This window comes from Equus quagga, chromosome 7 (genome assembly GCF_021613505.1).
Source record: "Equus quagga isolate Etosha38 chromosome 7, UCLA_HA_Equagga_1.0, whole genome shotgun sequence".
In the NCBI taxonomy this organism is placed as follows: domain Eukaryota; kingdom Metazoa; phylum Chordata; class Mammalia; order Perissodactyla; family Equidae; genus Equus; species Equus quagga.
In genome coordinates, this window is record NC_060273.1 from 88,796 (window position 1) to 95,753 (window position 6,958).

General features: G+C 64.2%; 1 protein-coding gene across 2 annotated transcripts in view; it reads right to left on the reverse strand.

The window, feature by feature from the left end:
• Positions 1-6,431, reverse strand: part of RHBDF1 (rhomboid 5 homolog 1) — a 15,286-nt gene extending 8,855 nt beyond the window's left edge. For both annotated transcript variants that reach the window (XM_046666663.1, XM_046666662.1), the window contains exon 1: positions 6,279-6,431. The gene's annotated coding sequence lies outside the window, so the exon portion shown is untranslated. The remainder of the gene's footprint in view (positions 1-6,278) is intronic.
• Positions 6,432-6,958: the final 527 nt, after the last annotated feature.

The window sequence follows — 6,958 nt, forward strand, 5'->3', positions numbered from 1 at the left end:
GGCCCAGCACGCTGCTCACACTCCTGCTGGCTCTGCACAGACCAGGACAGGCCCAGGACACTGCTCACACTCCTTCTGGCTCTGTACCAACCAGGATCAGGCCCAGCACGCTGCTCACACTCCTACTGGCCCACATTGAATAGGAATAGGCCCAGACTGTCCCTGGTCTGGGAGGGAGTCCTTTGGGGATGCCTGGCTCTTACCCCATCCCTCACATTCCAGTCTCTTCTCTGAGCTATGTACCCAGAGGTCTTTCCATCCACATAGCCCCCTCAGGGCCAAGCCCCTCTCCCCGGCCCTCACCCAGTCTGACCTCAAGGCAAAGGCCAAGGGCAGCATTTGTTCCCACATCACTGGGAATTCCTCTGGGCCTCCTGCCCATGCCGAGCCCCACAACGTGGGGTCAGATGGTGGGTTCCCTGGAGGGGGAGGTGGCAGGCAGGATTGGTAGGGTAGGGTCCGACATGAAGGCATCCTAAGTGAGAACTGGATCCCTCTAGGATCTGAACCAGACCAGCCATCAGCATCCAACTCACATGACAAACCCAGCCCAGACCTGTGTGTCCCTTGATACAGCCCAGCAATAGCATCAACAGGTCACAGGTCAGCATCCTGGGAGGGCGGCGGCTTCCTCATCATTGGCCAGCCCTCCCTTCACAGATGATGCAGACTGGAAGATCCCCAGCTGGGAAGGAAATGACTGGGAAGGACAATCTGAGTCTCAAGCAGTAACAGGGGAATTTCAGACACACTGGGGGGTTGGGAAGTATCCAGCACATTGGGAAGCCAGATGGTGCTCAGAGAGAGGCTTCCAGAACCTGCAGTGCTGTGACAGCATCCTGAGCCACAGTCAGGTCAGCCCTGCCAGGCAGGGGGATCCAGGTGATCTGACCCGCAAGATCGTGCTATGCCCTGGAAGGCGTTGAGGGTCAGGGGCCAGACAGGATGGGGACCACTTTAACATCTCCGATGGGGCTGGCTACGCCACCTTCGGTCCATCCATGCCACCCAACAGCCACATGTCTCTCGCAGCCTCATATTCTCACCTGGAAAACGAGCCAGTGCTTCTGATGAAGCCATTGCAAGGTCCGGAGAGGAACAGGGCCAAGAGTGGCACCTGGGGTCATCACTGGCAATCCGCAGCCTAGGGGCTGGGGGTCAGCATCTCTAGGAGCTCCCCATGCGTGCCCAGTACCTCTGGGTGACACCAGCTGGGAACCTTTGCCAGCTGACTGGCTCACACCACCACACACATCCACGACGCTCCGTGGCTCCCACCACCCACCACGGCCTCCCCTCACACCTGGCTCTAACCATGCCCGGCTCCTGCATGTGCATTCTGCCCAACCTCCCACATGTTCAAGGACCCGCAGCCTCAGTCGCGCTGCCCCACCCCTGACAGGTGCTCCGGGACCGGGATTCTCCTGGCACAGCCCAGGAGTTCACCCACGTGTGTGCTGTCCTATCCTGTCGCTGCCAAGTCTGCAGTGCCCAGGACAGGTCTGCCCCGGAGCCACTGATTGGTAAACACTGGTCAGTTTGGAGCACAGGCTAGCAGGGGCTGATCCCCAAGGTCTTGGGTGATGCAGGATCCCTGACGATCACCCGTCATTTGGGTCTGGGAGGAGGAGCTGACCGTATGACTGGGTCAGGGCAGGAACAGCACAGCAAAGAGGTGGGAAGAAAGTGGTGAAAGTGCACAGCGAGCTGGACACCCCCTGGCCCTGCCAGCCTGGGCCCATAGTTCACCCCAAGAACACAAGAGCCGCACAGCTCAGGAGGGAGGCCCAGCTCCCTGCCTGCACACCCAGATCTCCTGGTGTCCTTCACCTCCAGCCAATCCCTCGTGTGTCTGGGGCAGAGGCAGGAGGGTGCCCTGTGGCCCACACGCCACCAGGAGGCCCAGCCTGCCCTAGCGCTGTGGGCCCCGGCCTGCCCTGCCCCTGTGTATCCAGTTCCCCATCTGGGCCTCAAGTGGGTGGGATTCACAAAGTGGGGGCTCCACAGTGGGCCTCGAGGGTTTGGGGGAGGGGCAGGCCCAGGCCAGACAAAGAGTCTGGGCCAGGGAGGGTCACAGTGTCCGCCCAGAGGAGACAGTGGCTCAGTGTCCAGGCCTCCCCCAGGCGCACAGTGGGCTCTTGTTCCCAGAGAGCTCCTCGGGGGGAGTCCCAACAGCATGTCCGCTCTGCTGAGCCCTCAGTGCAGGGAGAAACCGCAGGCCAGGGAGGGTCGGACCGCCCGGGTCACAGAGCATCTGAGTCACTGGCAACATTCACAACTGCCCACCCGGGGCCCGGCCCCATCAGGAGACACCCAAAGGGGCATCTAGCAGTGAAGTGGGACGTGCCAGCGAAGCAAACATTGCCGGTGAGCCCAGCGGAGGCATGAAATAGCACTGCACCCTCGCTGCCCCCCGGGTGCTCCGAGCAGCTCAGGACAAGCGCGGGGCAAACTCACGATGAGGCCGAGGACAAGGGCCCTGAAGGGTCACAGGACCACTAGGGCTGTGTGAAGTGGCAGCAAGAAGCACGGGAGTGGCTGCAGCCTGGGGGCAGAGGGCTGGATGAGGAGCAGGGGAGTGTCCCACTGACTCAGGTTCCTGTTCTGTGGACGACTGGAGACCCTGAGGGCGAGTGGACACTGTGCATGGTGCAGGAGGGACCAGGAAGCAGGGGCCAGTGCAGAGAGGCCAGGGAGGGAAGAGAGCCTGGCCCAAGATGCAGTGCACAGACCCCGCTCACCTCCACCCCCTGCAGCCCCAGGCAAGCCTCAGTGTCCCCATCTGAAAGTCAGGGGCCACAGCTGCCTGGCACAAGCAGGTGTTCAAGAAGCAGGAGCTGAATCTTACCCAGAAAGGCTAGTGATGCGACCTCCTGCGGGGCTCGCTGAGGAGGGTGGCCACAGAAAGGGCCGGGGACCCGGGTCAGAGGGCCCAGAACGTGTACCACCAGAGCACAGGCCACGGGGGCCAGGGAGGGGACCCTTCAGAGAGGCCCAGGGCGGGACGGTGTGGCCAAGAGGCAGGAGAAGACTGGGGAGAAGGTCTGGCCCACCAGGACAGTGGCTGGATCCTCAGGCGTGAGCAGCATTCACCACTGCCCCACACACACAGGACAACACTGGCAGGGGGGCTGGAGGCCAAGTGGATGGCCCGGCCTCAAGACCAGACCCTCCAAGTCCAGGCCCTGCCCTGCCCAGGGGACGGCCGACTGCCAAGGTCAGCAGGAGCACTGGGCCCCACCCGCGGACATGTGCCCAGACATGTCCCCAGCTCACCTGAGCACGGTCCCAGGAGAGCTGACTCCTCCAGCCTCCCCACAGCCATGATCTCTAACCCTCAGTCTTTAGTCTGCACAACCCCAGGTCTCCCTGGGAGGGGAGATCAGCAGCTGACAGCCTAGAATCCAGGCCTTCTCCACCATGTGCTATTATGCGGCAAAGTGAAAGGCACCTCATCTGTAAATGGCATCATGTCAGGAATGATACTAGCCAAGCCCTCAACCTCTAAAACCCTCCCAGCGACCCCTCCACTTTTCTGTGGAAGAAATGAGGTTCGCAGGGGAGCAGGGCAGGCCTGAGACCCGGTTGAGGGTCCATACGGTGCCCTCTGCCAGTGCCCAGGAGGACACATCAGATCCCTGCCTCCTCACGTCACCCAACACCTGCCATCACCCCAAACGAGCATGCACAGGGCCAAGACCAGAACAGGGGGCTTCCTCCTGCAGGAGGCCCTGTGAGAAGCCCTGACAACCGCAGCTGGGCCCTGACCTGGAGAGTGGTGCCCCGGACAGGAAGGGAACGCCAGCCCTGGGGAGGGGCACTGCCCAAAGGCTCAGAGGGCGCAGACGACCCACAGTCCGGGTACCAGAATCCAAGCCCCTGATCTCACTGGGGCTCACAGGGGCGGACACACCGAGGGTCGGGGAGCCCCAAAGCTCAGAAAGGTCGGAGGGCCTGTCCACGCCACACAGTGAAGGGGGTAGGGCCCAGACTGAGCTACAGCAGATGCTGGATGGAAGCAGCCCCTCAAGATGCAGAGGGCACAGGCCCACACCCCATTAGCACACCTGGCCAGAGGCAGATGCCCAGCCTGATCACCAGTCAGAGCCCCCAGAAGTGCCCCTGACTGACCCCACACCCGTGCTCCCTGGTGCCCAGACACCCTCAGGCCTAGCGAACTTCCCAGAACTCACCAGCCACCGGACGGTATCAGAGAGGCTGTGGAGGGGAAACCAAGTCCCCGAAGTCCGTTATCAGAGCAGAAATGCCTTCAGTCACCTGACCCTGACTGACTCCACTGACCTATCCCAACCCCTGGGAGGGAGCGGTCCTCTGTGTCCACCTTGCAGATAAGGAAACTGAGGCTCCGAGAGGCCAGTCACCACCTGAGGTCGCTGAGCCTCCAAGGGGTTCAAAGCTTTGGTCTGCGCCTGCCCAGGAGCCGCCAGGGTGGCCCAGGCAGGGGGCAGACCATAGGGTTCCTCAGGCTGTGAGGGCTGTCAGGCCCCTCTGGGACCCTATGCCACCCACTCCACCGGAGCATTTCAGGTCAGAGAAGAGGGCGTCGCCCTCCAACACACCCCACCAGAGAAGAGGCAGAAGCGAAGGAATCTGATCCATGCACAGAAAATCGATCCCGTCACAGACACCGAGGTGGGGGAACCGGAGCTGGTGTGGGGGAGCCCCTCACATGCCAGGAGAGGAGCAATGGGGGTGCCCCGAGCAACAGGTGGAACTGAGGGAGGGCCCCGAAAGGCAGGAGACCCGGGGGATTCCCTCTGAACCAAAGGTATGGCAAGAACACGAGCTCCCAGGGCGGGGATCCATCTGGAACGCACGCTGGGCGGGACGAGGGATGTTGGTCATAGCAATGCTCCAGCTCTGCTGCCCTTGTCAGCCTGTCTGTGTGACGGGAGGCCAGTAGGCCAATCGAGGCTGCTTTGGAGGGGTTGGGAAAGGGCCTGGGGCCTGGCACCTCCCATCGGAGCCCACTTGACTCCTGTGCCCCACTGCCAGCCCTGCCCTGTTGTCAGGGAAAAGGACTCAGCTTGCCCAGAACAACCCCTGGTGGCAGGGGTCTCAGCCTCAGGACCTCTGGGGCCCCAGCCAGCCGTCCTGATCCCCGGCTTCCTCCCACCTCCGGGTGGGGGCTAGGGGGCTGGGGCCAGCTCCATCAGGGTGGGGAGAACCCAGCATCTAGCTGGGCCAAACCTGAAAAGCCAGTTTCATCCTTGAATCTTCTCTGCCAGGAAGTCCCAAGGCTGGGGCCTTCCCGGGCAGAGGGCTAGGGCCTCCAGACCCAGGCCCCGCCCACCCAGACAGACACACACAAACACAACCCCAAGCTGCACACATACAAGAAGGAACCCGGTCAGGACCATCTGGGCCTTGGGCAGGCACAGCTGGGGCACCCGCTGCGCATTCCCCACACAGCCCCAGAGAAGGGCCCCCAGCAGGGCAGACGGCGGGGTCCGCCCCCTGCACCCTAAGCACCCGGGGACCTGCCACCTCCCAGCCAAGAGGCCTGCTCCAAAGCACCTCTAGCGGCCTCAGGCTCAGCCCCGGCCCCTCCCCTTGACCACTGAGCACGGTAGGGCGTCTTCGGGAGTAGCTCCCGGCTCACTGCACTTCCACCGTCTAGAGATGAGGCAGATGGGGCTCGGAAGCGGAAGGGGGATCCGGCCCCCACTGTCAGCTCCACAGCTCCTGCTGTTCCTGCTGATACTATTCCCATCCCCAGTGAGGACGGCTGGGACAGGGGCGATCCCGAAAAGTCCCACCCTCTGAGCCGGAGTTTCGACTTGGAGACACCACCCACCGGTGGCGGCAGAGAAGGAAAATGTAAGGGGGGAGGGGACAGCTCCGAGGAGCCTGGGGACAACCCCCGACTCCGACCGAGCCCTCCCGCTCCCAGGACCCTCAGCTGTTGGGCGGGGGCTGGAGCCAAGCTGTCCGGCCCGGTCAGGCCGCTAGGACGTGCTAATCCGGCCACGGGCTATTTTTGCGCGCGCCGGGTTAGGAATCCGGGGCTGGGCCGCCTGCGCGGGCGGCTCGGGAAACTCCGCGAAGGAAAGTCCGGCCGCCTTGGGCGGGGACTTGCCCGAACCCCGGACCCAGACCCGGACCCGGACCCCGAGCCCGGCCCCACTCCGGCGGCCCGAGCGGCTCCGGCCGCGCTGGGCAGAGGACCGGCCCGCGCGCAGCGGATGCAGCCCCGGCTCCCGCCCGCCCGCCGCGCCCGCACCCGCACCCGCACCCCTCCCGCCGCGCTCACTCACCGCCGCCCCGCCGGCACCGGGGTCCTCGGGGGTCCTGAGGGCTTCGGGGAGGGGCTGCCGCCGCCGGCCGGGAGGGCGCCCGCGCCGAGTCCCCGCCCGCGCGCCCGCCCGCCCGTCCGGCCCGCCCGCCCCGGAATGCCATGAAGCGAGGGGCGTGCGTGCCGGGGGCGGGCCCGGCCGGAGGGGGCGGCCGCGCTGACTCAGGGCTCAGGAATGCGCACGGCCCGCCCGGCCCGAGCCACCTCCTCCCGGAAGGCCGCTGGGCTCCGCTCTCCCTTGTGCCCGCCCGCGGGGACACCTGTGGCTGGGGTTTGCGAGCGCCTTGGCCAAGGAAGGGAGGGAGGATCCGGTGGCCCGGCTGGAGGGAGCCTGACGGCCGACGACAGTCCAGCTCCTCAGCCACTCCCGGACTCCAGAGTGAGTGCTGGCCTTGTGCTTGAGAAAGGAGGAGGGGTACAGGGAGCGCCCCTGGATCTCCGTAAACGGAACCAGGAGCCTCCTCCAAAGGCCCACACTGGCGACACTCACCCAGCCCCGCATGAGCACTCGCACTTCCGCACATACACCCACACTCATACACACATGCTCACGCGGTCACGCGCTCACACCACGCTCTGTACCCGCTCACACTCATGCTCACTCATATTCACACACATCTACTCACACACAATTGTACACTT